The sequence below is a fragment of the Vitis riparia genome, chromosome 2, assembly GCF_004353265.1.
Source record: "Vitis riparia cultivar Riparia Gloire de Montpellier isolate 1030 chromosome 2, EGFV_Vit.rip_1.0, whole genome shotgun sequence".
NCBI lineage: Eukaryota > Viridiplantae > Streptophyta > Magnoliopsida > Vitales > Vitaceae > Vitis > Vitis riparia.
Genome location: NC_048432.1, coordinates 1400544 through 1420926, shown reverse-complemented (window position 1 = coordinate 1420926; position 20383 = coordinate 1400544). Strand labels below are relative to the sequence as shown.

Below are 20383 nucleotides of genomic sequence, written 5' to 3'. Positions count from 1 at the left end.
GTTTGTAAGAAATAGTTTTTGGAAACTGTTTTCCGATATTTTATGGAACAAAAATTTATTTAAAAACTAAAAATATCTTTAACCTGTTTTTTATGTCTTCTAATATATTTTTTTTTAAAAATTTAATATATAGTGCTTTATTTTTAATCATTTTTTGTATTTATATGGTTATTTTTTAAAGTAAAATTAAAAAAGTAGTTGAAAAAAAACCAAAAAGCATTATAAATACTATATTTTCTACTCTTAAGAATCACAAACTGTTTTCTATTTTCAATTTTTTAGTTATCAAATATGTTTTTTATTTTAGAGAAAAGAAAATTTGTTTTAAAAAACAATTGTTGTATATTGTCTTAATACTATAAATTTTTAAAAATAATATGAATATATAAAAACTTTATCAAACATGAAATAAATAACTTTCTCCATAAGACATAGTAGAATTTTTTCATAAAAAGTTAGGATCGGTTTGATAGTTGTCTTTGAAAATAGTTTAAAAAAATAATATTTAAAAACAGTTTTTGAAAGTTGTTCTTATGTTTCGTAGAATAAAAGTTTGTTTGAAAATTTGAAATGTTTTTAATATTTTTAAATATGTTTTAAAAATAATTTTTATATTTAGAGCTTTATTTTTAATCATTATACATATTTGTATAATAATTTTTAAAAACAACTATCACAAAACAAGTAAAAAAATTTGAAAACAATTGAAAGATATTTTCCAAAAAAAAAAAATCTTTTCTATTATTGAAAACAAAAAAATAGAATTTTAATTGTCAAACGTATTTTTCGGTTATTTTGTTTTGAAAAATAGAAAGCTATTTTTGAAAACAAGTGGTTCTTGGTAAGTGAAACCTCAAGTATATAGTTTTGCCCTGCTAATTTTAAAATAAAAATAAATATTCACACATATTGTGTTGGCAACCGAAAATTACTTTGTGTTTCTCTAGTGGTTCAATCTGAATTATATTCACACATATTGGTTGGTTGGAGGATTCAATTTTCCAAGAAATTGTGTTGGGGTAACCATAGAGACGCTTGGCAAGAGTTCCGTCTCAAGGAGATTGAGCACATAGCTTCCATTCATTACTGTAACCTGTGAACATTCAATACCAATTTCTGCAGTTTTCATGTGGTAATCGTATATGATCATCCAGACAGAGACGTAAATGAAATCATACCAAGAAAGTACAGACAGAAGCAAGTCAGTAGGCTTTTGATTCAGATATGTAGCAGTTGACATATGAATTTCTTCAAGTTCAGAAAACACACATGGATAGCTCGATATTTTGATAAGTGAATAAATCAACCCGAATCAGAAGGCGGCTTTTCCTTTGGATGTTTGGACGAGTAGTGATCACCAAGCTGGTTCTGATTTGCTAGCTGCACCTGAAATCCAGATCAGGTCAACGAATACCGAGTTAGGAACTAAAGGCAAAATATTAAATTCAACATAAGTATCATCATCATATCTTCACAACTCACAGAACTTGCAAAAATGTTGCTAAAGAATTGTATTAATCTGTTCTTTTTTCCTGGGCAATTGATCATTTCATAGTATAAAAGAATCTTTATAATTGGTTGATTAGCAAACCATATTGTGGGGTATCACTATAACAGCACAGAATTTTCAAGGAATATGCCTTATGGAATATTCCACATTGGATTGGCTGAACGCCGACAGTTAAGCCAAATGTCTGAAAAAAGAAAAATAGGGAAAAAAAAAACCACCAATAAGTACATCAAAAAGTGAACCACAACTCTAATAGGCATGATTTACAGGTAACCGAATGGTGTCAAATAATGCATTTAGTGCTATTTCTTTTGCTTGGTAAATGGTTCAGGAAGGCCTTGTAAAAGTACTTGCAATATGATGCTAAACTTCTCAACTGGAAACTACTGTGTTCAATGCGTCAAATAATGCATTTAGGGAGTTCCGTCCAAACTTTATGGTGAATCTCCCCTCTCTTTCTCTCCCTCCCCCACAAACCCATCCTTCTTGTAACCAATCCCCACAACCCACTCTTTACATTAAGGCATTCCAATCATAGAATTGATGAAGCAAAGACAACAACACTTCTATACGAGGTAGACATAGATTGTTTACTCTCTCATCATTTTCGTCTCTGGTATGTCCACACCATGAAATGATTCTGCTGATCAGGAGTTGCTTTTCTGCTTACTGATGATATCAAATTTCAGGCATTGCTTTTTCTGAATCCTTCACCAAATTTGTTTTGTAACTAGGACCTCCAACCAAACACCAGGCCCGCCTCACCGTAATAAATTCAATAAGAGTCATGGCTCTAAATATTGGATACTACTAATATATAATAACCAATGCATTTAACCATCAGAAGGGCCAATCTCATAAAGAACAATTACACTAAGCAAAATTTGGCAGATATGCTTGAAAGGGAGATTGGTGAGAGTTTTGTCATCATAATGACCTAAATTTGTCTTCTCCATTAGTTCTACGGATAACATACTATTTAATCAGCCACATCACATGATAAGTAAGCTAACCAATTCTCATTATCTTGTCCAACATAACAACAGAACATGTTCTGGACTTGAATGGATGCGTTCAAACCAAATCACATGGATAATGTCCATTACTCTCAAAGTGGCCTTCCCTTTTGAGAGAGAAAAAAGGACAACAAAGAAGGAAAGTACCAGTTGTTGGCTGATAACCAACCTTTTTTTTTGGATAGGCAATTATTCATCACAGCTGGTAACCAGCTATAAGACACCATAACAGGCACCCAGATTTCTCCCTTTTATTTTAATCAGAAACAAAATATATTTATTTCATTGCATGGTATATACAAAGAAGCACAAGCAATCTTTCTAATATGTACAATTGCTGATCAAAAAGTAGACTCCACAAAAGATAAAATAATGCCAGAAATCCTTTTTGTGAACTAGCTGTTTATTATGTTCCAGTTGTCATAATCATTTCAGATCTTACTATCTTGAATTTGGTGGCTCCTAATTTCATAAATATTTGTGCAAGCAAAAAGGAAAAGGAGTAAAAGAAAGAAAAAAGAAAAAAAGAGGAAAATAGATCCTAAAAGTATGTTATTCATTTTTTATAATATATCTCTAGCCATTTTTTTAATAGGCAGAATTTTTATTATTAACAGCACCTAATCAAAAGCAGAGCTCCAAAGTACACGGAGTATACAAAGGTGCCACAAAGTCAATTAGATTGATTGATTAACAAGGAAAAAGAAAAGCTCCTTTCATCAATTTGAGCCCAACCAATCAACAAAATATAAAATGAATATTGAGGCACTCTCTAAAGACTTTCTAACCCAAAACTAGAAAGAGAATTTTTGAAAATTTAAATCGATTGTTCTTCAATGACAAAAGCTCTACAATTTCTCTCCTTCCAGATGGTCCAAAATAAGTATAAAGGAATTGACCTCCACAGCTTCATGCACTTCTTCCTCCTAAAAGTCCCCTACCAACTTGAAAAATTTTCTTCAACTGTAGCAGGTATCAGCCATTCTACTTTGAACATTGGGAATAATAACTACCATAATATTCTGGTTTCAACACAATGAAGAAGAACATCATCAGATTCCTCCTCTACTTTATAAAGATTGCATCTATTCGCTAGTGTCCATTCCTTTCTTTTTAGCTAATCTAAGGTCAAAGTTGTCACGATCCAAATTCCGGGCAACCCAAAATTTGGCCCATGACTTCAGGTCAAAGGTTTGACCCTAAGGGTTCTTCCTAATCCACGCTGACAGTAAACCAAAACACTCTGAAATTTTTTTTTCTACGCATAAATCACACTAGAGTTCCCACCAACTAACAATCCAAACTATCAATATACCAATTACTACTCAAAAGCAACAAGATATCACATTTATCATTAAAGTCTAGAAATAAAAATTCACAGTTTGCTAATACAAGTTCCAATACAACCAACATAACAAATACACCACACTCCACTAGGCCGCTCCAAAACCTCATAAGGCATCCTGAAGTCCTCCCTGCCCCACCTGTGGATCCTCAAGAATGACATCTGCATCTAAAAATATGTGAAAAGGAAGGGGTGAGCATTCCACATTGTTCGGTAGGGTGCCTAACACCCAAGGGGTTAATGAGGATTACTAAGTTTCAAATGAACATAAAAGAATCATATCATCAGCATTGATCACCCACATTTTTAATCTCTATAATTATAACAATTCCACAATTTTTAATAATTAAATAAAATGCATATGAACATGTGACACACAGTCATACAATGCACTGTCGCTCTCGGGTTTTCATCGAAGGATACGCGTCCGCACCCAAATACACTCCCCATTCGGAGTCTTCCTGGGGTAGATTTTTGGGTCTTTCACCCTAGGGATCTCTCTCCCTTCTCAATTCGCCTCACACGGGCCTTTACTTTTTATTACTATTTTATTTTTTTCTTTCTTTTTCCATTTCATGCACTTTCCACAGTTTTTATCTTTCCTTCACACAACCATGATGCAAATGAAATGTCATGAGGTTAATTACCCTCATTTACAAGTATCACCAATATCACATAAATTTCTAGCTAGTCTAAAAATCATTGAAATTACAATCATACCACAATTCCATAATTTCCTAACAATTCCAATAACCAAATATAATTATTTTTCCACAATAAAATTACCAAAAATATTTCAATAAATTCTCAAAAATCCACATTTCAATAAATTATAATTTATACCACAATTTCATAATTTTCCAACAACTCCAATAATTTTCAATAATCAAATATAATTATTTTTTCACAATAAAATTACCAAAAATATTCCAATAAATTCTCAAAAATCCACATATCATAAATTTATAATTTATACCATAATTTTCTAACAATTCCAATAATTTTAACAACCCAAATGCAATCATTTATCAACCAAAAAAAATTCCCGTAATCACCAAAATTCCAAAAATATTCACAAATCATCCAATAAAATTTCATATACTACAAATATTACCTATTTAACTCCTAACAACAAGATCTATAATATTTTTCAAGAAAAAAAGGCAATTAATTAAAGTTTTAGGTTATATTTCCCTACCACAAATCTACAAATCGGATCGTTGAAAATAAAATCAGTCACCGTAAAAACGTTCCTCACGTCGAGTAGAACACTTCCTCAAAATTTCATGTGGAATGGACGACATTCGACCGGCCAAAGAACCAACGAAAATCTTCTCCCCACAATCGTCGAGACCTCCTTCTGCCGCTTCCCTCTTTCCTTTCTCTTTTTCCTTTTTCAATTCCATTCATTTTCTTTTAACCACCAGCCACAAGCCCACGACCCAACACCAAACAAGCCTTTGAATTCTTTTTTTTTTTATTTCTTTTGTTTTATTTCTTTTTCAATTCATTTCCATTTCACTTCATTTTTTTTAACAACACGCAAAATAATTTAACCAACACCAGCCCAAAATTTTAATTTTCTCAAATTTATTATTAAGTAATTTAATTTAATTTTTACTTAATTAGTTCTACTTAATTTTAATTAATTTATTTTTCACTTTTTCGTTTTCGAAAATTTTCAATTTCTACGATCCTAAGAAATTTTCTACCATAAAGCTGATGTAACACAAAATTTTCAACTCGCCTAATTGACCAACAAAACATTTCAAATTCCGCCAATCCAAAATTAACACATGTTCATGATGTATGACCGAGTATTTTGGGCCATGTTAGAATTTCTAATTTGAAAAGTCTTCGTTTGAGTGGTAGTTAAAAAGTAAAAAAAAAAAAAAAAAGTGATTGGAGAACACGTGTTAATTTTGGATTGCTGGAATTCGAAATATTTTGTTGGTCAATTAGCCGAGTTGAAAATTTTGTGTCACGTCAGCTTTATGGTGGAAAATTTCTTAGGATCGTAGAAATTGAAAATTTTCGGAAACAAAAACGAAAAAGTGAAAAATGAATTAATTAAAATTAACTATAACTAATTAAGTAAAAATTAAATTAAATTACTTAATAATAAATTAAAGAAAATTAAAATTTTGCGTTGGTGTTGGTTAAATTATTTTGTGTGTTGTTAAAAAAAATGAAGTGAAATAGAAATGAATTGAAAAAGAAATAAAACAAAAGGAAAAAAAAAAAAAATTCAAAGGCTTGTTTGGTGTTGGGTCGTGGGCTTGTGGCTTGTGGTTAAAAGAAAAGGAATGGAATTAAAAAAGGAAAAAAGAGAAAGGAAAGAGGGAAGTGGCAGAAAGAGGTCTTGGCGACTGTGGGGAGAAGATTTTTGCTGGTTCTTTGGTCGGCCGAACATCGTCTGTTCCGCGTGAAATTTTGAGGAAGTGTTCTACTTGATGCGAGGAATGTTTCTACGGTGACTAATTTTATTTTCAACAGTCTGATCTGTAAATCTGTGGTAGGGAAACCTAAGTCTAAAACTTTAATTAAATGTTCTTGAAAAAAATTATAGATCTTGTTATTAAGAGTTAAATAGGTAATATTTGTAGTATAAGAAATTTTATTAGATGATTTATGAATATTTTTGGAATTTTGGTGATTATGGGAAATTTTTTTGGTTGATAAATGATTGTATTTGGGTTGTTAAAATTATTGGAATTATTGGAAAATTATAAATTGTGATATAAATTATAAATTTATGATATGTGGATTTTTGAGAATTTATTGGAATATTTTTGGTAATTTTATTGTGGAAAAATAATTACATTTGATTATTGAAAATTATTGGAGTTGTTGGAAAATTAATTGAAATGTGGATTTTTGAGAATTTATTGGAATATTTTTGGTAATTTTATTGTGGAAAAATAATTATATTTGGTTATTGGAACTGTTAGGAAATTATGGAATTGTGGTATGATTGTAATTTCAATGATATTTAGACTAGCTAGAAATTTATGTGATATTGGTGATACTTGTGAATGAGGGTAATTAACCTCATGACATTTCATTTGCATCATGGTTGTATGAAGGAAGGATAAAAACTGTGGAAAGTGCATGAAATGGAAAAAGAAAGAAAAAAATAAAATAGTAATAAAAAGTAAAAGCCCGTGTGAGGTGAATTGAGAAGGGAGAGAGATGCCTAGGGTGAAAGACTCAAAAATCTACCCCGGGAAGACTCCAAATGGGGAGTGTATTTGGGTGCGGACGCATATCCTTCGGTGAAAGCCCGAGAACGACAGTGCATTGTATGACTGTGTGTCACATGTTCATATGCATTTTATTTAATTGTTAAAAATTGTGGAATTGTTATAATTATAGAGATTAAAAATGTGGGTGATCAATGCTGATGATATGATTCTTTTATGTTCATTTGAAACTTAGTAATCCTCATTAACCCCTTGGGTGTTAGGCACCCTACCGAACAATGTGGAATGCTCACCCCTTCCTTTTCACATATTTTTAGATGCAGATGTCATTCTTGAGGATCCACAGGTGGGGCAAGGAGGACTTCAGGATGCCTTATGAGGTTTTGGAGCGGTCTAGTGGAGTGTGGTGTATTTGTTATGTTGGTTGTATTGGAACTTATATTTGCAAACTGTGAATTTTTATTTCTAGACTTTAATGATAATTGTGATATCTTGTTGCTCTTGAGTAGTGATTGGTATATTGATATTTTGGATTGTTAGTTGGTGGGAACTCTAGTGTGATTTATGCGTAGAAAAAAAAATTCAGAGTGTTTTGGTTGACTACCAGCGTGGATTAGGAGGAACCATTAGGATCAAACCTTTGACCTGGGGTCATGAGCCAAATTTTGGGTCACCTGGAATTTGGGCTGTGACAAAAGTTCTCCCCAAAGCTACTTCCCAAGCAAAGAATCCTACTTTCATTGGCACCTAAGGGTTCTATAGTCCTTTTACTGGAAAGGTTGCTTCTCTTTCTGGCTCCAAGGAAGAGTAAAAGGTTTTGACTGAGAAGTATCCACCCTTTGTTCCCTTCCATACTGCTCTGTCTTTCGTACCTTTCTTGACTAAATACTTTTAAGAAACATGGACTCCATTGCCCTCCCTCCCCTATCTCCTCTCAAATATCCGCTACCCATGCATCCTTTGAGCTAGCAAAGGAGAACAATGAGGAGAATAGATGCTCAGTGTTGTGTCACCAAGTATCCTTCCAAAACTTCACTCTCTTTCCATTTCCCATCTCAAAAAATGTTCTACTTTCAATGTCCCCCCACCCTCTCCTTATTGTTTTCCATAATCCAACTCCATAACCATCCATTACCTCATGGGTGTACCATTCTCCCTTTGCTTCCCCATATTTCCCACCAGTGACCCACTTCTAAAGGAGTTCCCTTTCTAGAGTGTATCTCCAATCCAACTTCCCAAGTAATGCCTTGTTTAGATTGCCTAAATCTTTGATGCAAAAACTACCTTTCTTCTTATTCATACACGCAAATCGACCATTTTATCAAATAAAGTTTTTTTCTCTAAAGGAAGTCTCTTTCAATCATCTCAAGACACAAGCACAAGCAATATCCTAGCAAACTAAACAAGGTACTTTTAAATCAATGTTAGTCTTCCACCCTTTGATAGATATTATCTCTTCTACATAGCAAGCCCCTTAATGAATCTTCTTCCATTACCTCCTAACTGTTTGCAACTTAAAAAGAAGCACCTAGCAGAAAACTCAAATATGAAGTAGGAAGCTCCCCCTTTTATGCCCCAATAAAGAAGCTAAATCCTCCCCATCAAGAACCTCTCCTACTCGAGCTCACTTTTTGATTGATCAAGTTTTAATCTCGAAACTGTCTCAAACCACATAAGGGTCCTACTTAAATACAACATTTGGCCTTCACAAGCGTCATAGAAAATCTTAGCCATTACTTTTATATCATCTTCCTCTTATCCCACCAACAAGTTTAAGGCTTGTAAGGAAATGTTTTGAAAAAAATTGGAAATGTTTTCAAAAAACAATTCTCAAAAAAAAATAATAATAACAAATTGAGAACAGTAAAAACCGTTCTCAATTGTTTTCAAGAACAAAATTTTATTTGGAAACCGAAATATGAAAAATAGTTTTTTTGACTTATTCTCCATGAAGATTGTATACTTGGACGCTTATATACAATACAAAAGTTTTCAAAGTATTTTCCATCTTTTTAGTTGTTGCTTAAAACACTTTAAAAAAAAAAAAAAACTAAAAACATCTCAAATTTGTTCTCTAAAATAATCTGTTTTTAGAACAAATTCTGAAAAAGCTTTTTTCTTTCAAATATTTGCCAAAACATGTTTTCTAAGTTAGAAATTTATTTTATGATCTAAAAATAGAAAACTATTTTTCAAAACAATTACCTAATATGTCCTTAAGCATTGTTTAGGAAGTGTTTTTGCAAAAAATTATGAAAAATACTTTTTGAGAACTATTTTTGAAAACTATGTTTTGATATTTTCTAGAACAAACTATTTGAGAACTTGAAATGTTCTTAACATATTTTATATATTTCTAAATATATTTTAAAAATAATTTCTATCTATAATACTTTATTTTTAATCATTTTCTATATTTGTATAATTATTTTTTAAAATAACACTCAGAAAACAAGTAAAAACAATTTAAAACAATTAAATGATGTTTTCAAAAACACCCTATTTTCTGTTTTCTAGTTGGCAAACATGTTTCCTTATTTTTTTGTTCTAAAAAATAATTCTGTTTTTGAGAACAGTTAACAAACAAACCCTTAACCTTTTGTTTTCTTAACTATACCATTCTTTAAGTCAAACCGATGGCATTAGTAGAATTATGACAGACTTGTGACAAAGTTATACTTTTATACGTTGCATGATTATTAGATCTATTTTTTTGTCTGTCAGCAGCCTAATACCACAATTGATGCTAAACTTATCAAAAAGTAAAAATATGAAGCCTGGTGTTAGAAATTGTTTAAGGTTACCACTTTGCCTATTAAAAAAAATGTTTAAGGTTACTACTTTGCCTACTAAAAGAAGTGTTAAGTTTACTACAACAAGAATGAGGATAGGCCTTCCTATAAAGAAAAGGATGATGCTAGGCCTTTTAATGTTTTGCTACAAAAAGGACTGAACAGTACAAGTTGCATATTGGGGTTGGATAGTCTATCAAACATGGCAGTTCTACAACCATGGGAGCCTTGGAGGAAAAGTTTTCAAAAGAGGCTAGGCCTATTAAATTCTCTAAATCATCTCGACCATGAGCTATGCTAAGGATTTAATGTTCCTAAAAGTCAAATTGATTTGGGCTTGGCTTGGTTTGCTAATAGTATGAAAAATTCAACTTAATTTGGAGGATAAGTCCTGTAGGGCATCATAGTCTATGAAATTTTGCTGAATGACAAGTGGGACGCAAAGGATAAGGTTCTCCTTATACTTGAGCTCTTTCAACCTGATTAATTTAACCTCTAAATATTTAAATTTCAGTTTGTTCATTTACCTAGTTTCCTCAACCTAACTTACTCAAAATACAGATTTTCTCAATGCTCTTAGGAGAATCCTTTTTAATATATAAGGTTCAAGAGTAAAGAGAAATTTCAATATTATCCTATAGCAAACTCATAAAAAAGCCACCAGAAATCCTTATTGGATTCATATATGTATTAGCAGAACTTCAATCCAATAGAGTGAAGACATGAACTAATAATGATAGTAATTTTAAGAAACTTTCTACAAGCGGGGAGACAACTCTCTTGTTGATTTCTTGGGTGAAAAATAATTTGGGCAGCACACAGGCCAAAACTCATTGCAAGCCATGTTTGAAGATTCTGCCCCTTCTGGGAGGGTTGAACTACTAACACACCAAACTTTCAGCACTTCTAAATGAAGTCACAACAAGCAGGTATGAACCTGCATTATCATGCTTGGCAACCTGAGAAGTTACCATCATGCCACAATAGACATAACCATTAAATAACCTTCCATATAATAAGAAAAATGCCACATGGTAGACTATGCATTACCTAAGTATCAAGAAAAGAAAGTAGAAATAAACTTTCTTGGTTGATATAAAAGAGACCCAACACAGCTTTTATTTTTCCAAAACAGGGCAATCAGGAAGCTTTTGTTAGAGATGGTAAATCGTTTCTTCATTTGACAATCCCAAGAGACAATACAATTTTGACCAACATCCTCCAGCAATAAAGTTGGTTTTTGAAGATAAATTTCTCAAAATGACCCAGAAATTGTGAAGAGGACATCTTTTGGATATTCACTTGAAATCTAAAGAAGTTGCTTAAAGGGGTCAAATTTGAGGCAAAGTCATTGATTTTCTCCTAATTTTTCCAGGACCGGAGTTGATATTTTGCCTCCAATATATAGTTGAGATACTTGTCACAACTAAAATATCACTCTAATCTTCAATTTTTTTTTCTTATCAACAAGATTGTTTTTTATGTGTCCAACAATCTCAATCAATTTTTGTGTCCAGATAAAAGATAACCAAGTCTTTTTCTATTTTTTTTTAATAAATTAAGGTGCCATATAGCAGCAACCATCTTAGTCTTCTGGACCCTTTCAGGTCTATGAAATCTAAATGTTGCTTTTCTCAGTAGCTCTTTATACCTGGGTGCCTCTATCTGTTTTTGTACAGAGGTCAAATTTGATCTTCTCAGTCAATAATTGCATCAGGGTGCCTTGGTATGTACCTTGATCTTCTTGGTCAACCTTTACACTGAGGTGCCGTCACAGTTATTTTCGTACTAAGAACTTTTATCTTGTTTGTTTCTAGGCTTACAAAAATGCTTTTTCATTCATTTCTCACCAATAGTGACAATTCTAGGTGCAAAAAACTCTTTGGCTAGCTTTAGCTAAACTAGTAAACCATCTTTTTGTTTAACAAACCTATATTTGGACTGGCAATAAAAATGATACTGATGAGCAGCTAGCACTGGTTCTCCAACAATAGGATAGCTTCAGAGATAAAATTTTGTGGAACAACTCTCATGGAACATTGGAAACCTCCCTTTTTTGGTATTAGTCTAACTTCTTCATAGGTTGGTGGGTAAGGTCATTTGAGGTCAAGTCATTATTTTTCCTTCTAATTTTTGGAACTAACAATGATTTCTGTCCTTTTTGCTGTCAATTTATAATAATGAAAAAAAATTGTCTTAAATAGGGGATAAATTCATCCAATTTCAAATTTACATCTACATAACAAACAAAACTTTTGGATGGTTGATAGGTCATTATCCATCCAAGAAGCTTGTTTTATATCCATCTTGTTTAAATTAAAAATTGAAAGAAGTATATCTTCTAGATCAAAATAACTAATATTGACTACAAATTGAAAGCAAAAAAGAGAGAGATCACTTTCTTCCCTTAAAGAGAAAGGAACCCAAAAATCAAAAGAAAACCAATGATCTGGACCCGTATACAACTTCATAAAGCAACTACTGAAGAAGACAAAGTAACACCCAAAAAGGGACCTTCCATGTTCTCTTTTAGGCTGGTTCTCATAAATTTCTCCTCAAAAACTAACTTGACAGTCAGAGGACCAGTGCTTGGCCCCACTCAAGTGTCTCTCTATTGTAGACCTAAAAGCAAGATTGCTTCAACAGAAACAAAACTCAGCAGCTTGGATAAAGGTTGCCCCAAATCTTTTTTACACCTACAAATGGCGTTATCTATGAGAAATCAATCAAGTGTCTTGCAGCTACCACCCTAAGAACAAAACTGATAAACATGAAGACCTCACTACAAAAATTACCAATGAACTCTTTACAACAAGTTGTCAGTTTTATATATATATATATATATACACACATATCAAAATTGCTAATACAAGCTGAATAGATCAAAATTGCTAATACAATCTGAACAGATCAAAATTGCTAATTCCGAGCAAAATTAGATCAGAAAAAACTTTTGATCAGGAATCCTCAATAAATTGCAAGTAAGAAAATACAAAAAAAATCAAAATTTCAAGCACTAAAAAAGAAAATCACCTAGAACAATTGGTTGAGACATCATTTTTCTTCTTTTACGAAACTACTAATATACAAAATTTTCAATATTTCACAACATTTATATCTGCATATCATCAAGATTTCAATCCAAGGTTATACTGTTACATCACTTCACAACCAAAAACATCGTAAAATAATAATTTCAAATAATTCACAAGAACCTAAAAATAGCAACGAATAAGCAGAAACATCAGAATCTAAGTCACAGATCTGACAGAATTGAATGAAAAAAAGTTTGAAAAAAAAAACTATTGATAATGAAATATAGAATGAGATTGAATAAAAAGGAAGAAGAAAATTGAGAAAAAAAATGAAAAATTGAAAATGAAGAGATTAGAGGGCGAAGGAGAGGATACTTTGCAGATAGGACAGGTGATTTTGAGGGCAACAGCACGAGCCTCAAACTGAGATCCCTTGGGCTTCTGGTTCCTCTCTGCGTTCCGCCTCTGCGCTTCGATCTTCTGCTTCCCTCGCGTCATCCCTCTCAATCTCTCTCTCTCTTCTTCCCCTTTCTCTGTCTCACCGAGAAGCTGTGAGGAGAGCCAGGATGATTAAGAGAGAGAGGGAGGGGGAAGGGGGGAGACTGTTCGTTGGTACGTGAGGTGGAGATTGTGGGCCCTTTCGACGTCACTCATCCTCCCCCGAGTTTAAGTCCAAAATAATACATTGGTGGAAAAAATCTCAAAATATTTGTCAAAATTAATCTTTTAGTAAGCATCTATATAATTTTTTTTAAGTGTAAAAAACTATCATCGGTAATTATGGTTTTAAAAGTTTTAGGAAAATATCTTTAAAACTACGGTCACATTTTACAATTTTCCCTAAAATCACATTTAGTAATTATAGTTTCAAAATTATTTTTAATCTATCTCGTTTTAATAGTATTGTGATTTTAATATTATTTTTAAAATATTCTTTATCATAATAATCATAAAACCACAGTAAAAAATAACCTAAAATTATAATCATTGACATTATTTTTTATATGAAAATATAAAATTTTAAAATAATATGAAAAAATAATTTTTTATAAATATTTTATTTACCTTAAATATATAAATTTTTATGGAAATGCATATAGACGAAATTATTTTTTCTATGAAAAAAATAAAGATAATATATATATGTGTGTATAATTTTAAAACATCCGTAAAAAAAAATTTATTAAGAATAATTTGTAAAAAAAATAATTTTAAACTAACAATGGAAAATTATAAGAAATTTTCCTCACTTCGAAATGAATTTTAAGAAAATTTGGTATATCATTAAAAAAATTTGTTACATCCATAATTTATACTAAAATTTTTAAAATAATATTAAAATCATAATACCATTAAAATATGGTGGATTAAAAATAATTTTGAAATCATAGTTATCGTGGTTTTAAGAAAAATTATAAAATCATAGTCTATGAAACTTTTAAAATCACGGTCACTAACGGTGGTTTTTTTACAAAAAAAAAAAAAAATCCATGTGAATGGTTATACATATACAAAAAAATTACTTTGATAAATATTTTTAGATGGTACCATTCTTATCATTTTTTTTCTACCAATTGATTATTTTGGACTTAAAACTCTCCACCGCCGTCGGCTTTGCTTGTTTCTCCTGATTTCCACGCGGCACCAGAAACATATATGAGCACAAGCGCAATCTATCGAATGTCTGGGCCCTTTCGACATCACTCCTCCTTCACCGTCGGCTTCGCTTGCACGTCCTGATTTTGCCACCTGGCACCAGAAACAATCAGCGAGTAGAACATTAATCCAACGCTATTCCCTAGTTTCTGTGTGCGACGGAGATTGTGGGCCCTTTCGACATTGCTCATCCTCCACCGTCGGCTTTACTTGCATCCCGATTTTGCCAAGTGGCGTCAAGAAACATGCAGTGTTGACGCAGTTAGAAAGTCTGACTTCATATCCTAATATAAAAAAAATCATAAAATAGAAAATAATTATCTAAATATAATTAATATTTTTTTTATATAATCAGTAAATACATGAAACTTAAATTATTTTTAAAAGTTCCTATTTTATAATTATTTTTACGTAAATATATGGAAACTCATTTTTTTTCTTTGCATGATTTAATTTGATTTCAGATCTCATAAAGTATTATTAATTATGTGATGTCACTTGTCTATTTGTTTCATGCTGATGTTTATATTTTAATTCTAATTTTATATATTTCTATTTCTTATATGTACGCTTGGATTTTTATTTTATATATCATGATTTCAAGTATTTTGATCATATTTTTATATTAATTTAATATATGTATATTTTATTATATATTTTGAACCATGTGAATAAAATTTTTTATATTTAAAAATAATTTTTTATTTTATTACATCAAAAAAATAATTTTGCTACCATATTTAATTTCATCAATAAATATATGATAAAAATATAATTAAAACTACTAATGGTACATAAAATTAGATGACATCCATCACGGACGCTCAAAAGTAACCAATAAACCTACCGACAAAAAACTAATTTTTCATACTTGGGATGGGGAAAAGTCCGCAAAAAGCACAATATCACCATGTGCGCCGAAATTGACCATAAAGAAAGAAAGCTAACCCCATTATAACCTAAAAAAAAAAAAAAATGATTTTGTTTCTAATAGAAGTATGGAATATAAAAGAAACTGTAAAAAAAAAACATGAGCACACCTAGAACATACCTAATATGCAAAATCCTAACCTGAAACTTTGGATTACTTCGTTCTTAGGTCTTAAATCTCCTAAGGTCGTATATCCCTAGGGTTTTCTAAATCTAATGCACTTATAAATAATGGTTTCAAAAAACATTTTAGAATAAAGATTTAGAGATTTGAAACTCATACCTACGATTTGGATGTTCTTAAATCGAATCAAAATCGATGAAGAAGAAGTTTGCAATTTATGGAGGTCTCTTTCACCTCGATGACTTTGACCATAAACTTGGCACTCCAAAGGGTGGACTTTAAAAGTGTGGAACCTTTGGCTCTCTCTTTCTTTAGAGATAAAAAATGACTAACTAGAAACCCTAGTCCGTAATAGGTATTTATGGGGTTCCCTTACTGGGTTTAAGTGACTTGATCTCATATGGACTTGTGTCACTTAATATAATACAAAGCATATCTTAATTGATTAATTAATCAGAGTTATCTAATTAATTAATTAGTAGAACAAAAAAAATCTTATTCACTATCCTTTGTACAATTTTGTATAATTACAAAAAAGCCCTTATACATAAGAGTGAAACTAAATCTAATCCAACTCTCATAAATTGTGCTAACATGGTATATGAACTTAAAGTGGGGACATTGGGACCTATGCATTTATGATTCAAATAAATGTTTTTAAAATGATTAAGGAGTTTACCATATGCACGAATAAAAATATTATTGAAATTAAGTATAGTTACACATGTTTACAAAGTAATCTTTTATTTAAAAAAATTATAACTAGTGCAAGTAAATTTCAAAATGGAATAATTTTTTAAATTTAAATAAATTGTGAATTTAAAATTTATTTATATATTTACAATATCAAGTTAATTGAAAAAAAGAACTTATTAATTAAAAAAAAAAAAAAAAAACAACTTCCAAACATGTTTTTATTGTACTTGTTTTTTTAAAAAAATTTATTAACTCCATCAAACATGTTTCTATTTCACAATTATTTTTTTTTCTTTTGAAAATACTAAAAATTGTTCTTAAAAACAGTTTTTTGAAACAATTTTTAAAAACAACAATCAAACATACCCTTTTTTTCTCAATATGTTGTCATTTTGATAACATATGAAAGTGATTAAATAGAAAATGTTACAAAATTTTATGTCAAAAAGATATTCTAATTATATAGTGTGAGAACCATAAAACAGAGAGAATTTAATAACAAGGAATTTTTTTTTTTTTTTTTATTGTTCTTTGTTTAATATTCAACACTTTGTTTGGGAAGTATTTTAAAGAGTAACTATGGAAAGTAGTTTTTTGAGAATTATTTTTAAAATTTGTTTTTTCTTTATATGTTTTATGGGATAAAACTCTATTTTGGGTATTGATATGTTTTTAACGCCTTTTCTAAATTTTTAAATATTATTTGAAAATAATATTTATATGTAGTATTTTATTTTCAATCATTAATCATATTTGTATTATTATTTTTTAAAACAATTATAAAAAAAATAAGTGAAAATAATTAAAATACATTTCCAAAAATCTATTAAACACATTTTCTTATTTTTTATACTTCAGAACAAAGAATTATTTTTTAAAACAATTTACAAATATATCCTAATTCTTTGTACCTCAATTCTTCAAGTTTTGTACATTCTTCCAAGTCCCTAAGGCTTTGTTTGGCAATTTTTAAAAATATTTTTTGTTTTTCAAAATAAAAAGACAAAAAAATATGTTTGATAATAAAAAAAAATTAGAAAAGATCTTTTAGTTGTTTTTGGCTATTTCCATTTTTTTAAGGTTGTTTTAAAAAAAATAATTATACAAATATAAAAAATAACTAAAAATAAAACACTACAAATAAAAATTATTTTGAAAATATATGTAGAAACATAGAAACATGTTAAAAATATTTTCGATTCTCAAACATACTTTTTTTTCTACAAAACATTAGATAATAGTTTTAAAAAATTGTTTTCAAAAATTATTTTTCAAAACTATTTTAAATAATATCTCCCAAAAATAACCTTAATTATTGACCTTTTTTTATCTCCATGATTTTATTTCATTTTGAGTTAGATATAGGGTATCCTAGCTATCCTCACCATTTCTAAAAATATTTTATGGTAAATTAGAGAGCATAAATTTTATTTATTTCCTTTTATGAATAATATTGCTTAAAAATCTAATAGAGGAAAATAAGGATACATGTTATTTGCCATGATGCAAATATATAATATTTTGTTAGCCCAAGGGTTCTCCTAATCAGGTTTTGATGATAACAAACCATGATTAAATTACTAATTGGTTTGATTTGTAAAGAATCTCATGTATTAATTTGAAAATTCGTTAAAGGATCTAATGAATACAAGATTGAGACATTTGGAAGACTTTTAATTATAGAAAATAAATGTAAGATGAATGCATGAGTGTACTTAGGTTTTACATATCTTTCCATGCATCTTTGGAAAACTCGGTTTATTCTTTAAAGTTACAATTTCATTAAAACCCGAGTTTTATCAAATGTACCTTAGGCAAAACGTTTCAAAATTGGCATATTAATTTACCTAAAGACCTTGCCTAAGTGTTAGAAAAGAAAAGAACTGAAAAATATAGGTTTTTGGGGCCAAAAGGCTGAATCGGTCGAGGTACTGGCCAACCGGCTCAACCGGCCAGGGAACTGATCAACCGGTTGTCCTTGTTCGATCGAGGTCCGATCGAGGAGTGTTAAAAACACTCTCTCTCATCTAGTAACTTTCCTTTTCTCGGTTGAGGCACTCTTCTTCCTGATCGACCTTCGGTCGAAGTCCGGTCGAAGCAACGGTAACTTGCCAAAGCATTAAATGCTCTAACGGCTAGTGAACCGGTCAAACCCCAGCTCAACCGGTTAAGGTTGCTTTTTGTTTTTCTTGGCTCCCGAGATTAGAAACCTATAAATTGAGAGCTCCACTTCATTTATGATATAGAGAACACTTGCAATCAATTGTCTACCCACTTGTTGTTGCCTTAAAAGCTCTCATTTCTTTCTTGGTGCATTAAATCTACACTTGCATATATTTTAGTGCACTTTTGTGTTTTATCCTAACTTTGATTTGTATTTGAGCTATCATTAATCTAGGTTGAGGGATTCATTCTTGTAAAAAGTGAGTGTTAAAGCTTTCAAGTGAGTTGAATCTTGAAGAGATTGTGTAAGAGCCTATTGGAGCCGAAATCCAAGTGTAAAGGAGATTGGAAACTTGGTTGAAGCTTCAAGTTAGTGGAACCCTCACTTGGTTAGGAGATTAAGGAAAGTGGACGTAGGCAAGGAAGTGTCGAACCACTATAAAATCTGAGTTTGCTTTCTCTAAACTCTACTTCTTTATTTTTGGTTCTAATGTGTTTGAATTTGTTGTGTTGAAAAAGATTTTGAAAAACCCAATTCATCCTCCTTTTGGGTGTTTTTCTCATTTAAGTAGAATCTTTATTTTCTCAATTGGTATCAGAGTTAGGCCTTTTGTTTAAAACTTAATAGTCTAAGAGGAAATGACTATTCCATCAAGCTCATCTCAAACTAAAAGTTTTGCAAAAAAAAATGAGCTCTATTTTTTTACGGGAATCGACTATCCCTATTGGAAAACTAAAATGACTTGGTATTTACAATCAACCGTTTTAGACGTATGGGACGTCATTAAAGATGACCCAACTTTTCCTACAAAACTAGTTGATAGAGTTTTGGTTCCAAAACCCAAGCAAGAATGGAATGAGCTTGATAAAAGAAATTTTCAATTAAATGCTAAGACCGTTTTTACTTTGCAATGTGCTATGGATAGAAATGAATATAATAGAATATGTCAATGCAAATCAGCTAAAAAATTTTGGAGATTGCTTGAAATAACTCATGAAAGAACAAATAAAGTAAAAGAGTCAAAAATAAATTTACTTGTTCATAGCTATGAATTGTTTTTTATGAAAGAAAATGAGGCTATTGTTGAGATGATCACTAGGTTCACCAACATTGTCAATGGTCTTGAAGCTTTGGGAAAGACCTACAAGGAATCCGAAAAAATGATGAAGATATTGAGGTCAATCCCATCAAAGTGGCATACAAATGTCACCGCAATTAAAGAAACAAAAGACTTGACCAAGCTACCTATGGAGGAGCTCATAGGGTCATTAATGACATATGAGATCAATTTGGCAAAGAAGCTACAAGAAGGTGAAGACAAAAAGAAGAAGAACATAACTCTCAAAGCTACAACTAAGGAAGAAGAAGATGTTGAAGAAGAAAACCCAAGTGAAGAAGATGATGATTTAACTCTCATCACAAGAAAACTCAACAAATACATGAGGTGTGAAAGGTTTAAAGGAAGAAGGTTCACCTCTAGAAAAGAACTTTCTAAAAAGGAATCTTCATTTCATGGTGACAAGAAGGAAATGGAAGAGAAAAGAGATTTGGTGTGTTTCAAATGCAAGAACCGGGACACATTAAGTATGATTGTCTTCTCTATAAAAGTGAAGCCAAAACGAGAAAGAAGAAGGCAATGATGGCCACTTGGAGTGAAAGTGAAGAATCTTCCAAAGAAGAAAAGGAGAAAGAAGTGGCAAACATGTGCTTCAGGTGAACTCTAACTTTAGTGATGAAGATATGTGTATCCATACATTGATATATCCAGTTGCTAGGCCATTGAGCCTCACATGGTACATTACGACCCTTTCATTCATTTAGTCTTGCATATCTTTTCTCGCTCGGGTTGGGAGCCTCTTATGGTGCACTTTGCAGCTACTTCCTTGATCGGAGAGTATTGTGAGCACATTGT

At 31.0% G+C, this 20383-nt stretch overlaps 1 long non-coding RNA gene across 1 annotated transcript; it reads right to left on the bottom strand.

Moving 5' to 3' along the window:
• Positions 1–1102: 1102 nt before the first annotated feature.
• LOC117907961 lies at positions 1103–13526 on the bottom strand. The gene is made up of 2 exons (XR_004650098.1): positions 13277–13526; positions 1103–1386 (listed from the first exon to the last, which is right to left on the bottom strand). It is a non-coding gene; the product is annotated as an uncharacterized LOC117907961 (long non-coding RNA).
• Between the last annotated feature and the right edge of the window lie 6857 nt (positions 13527–20383).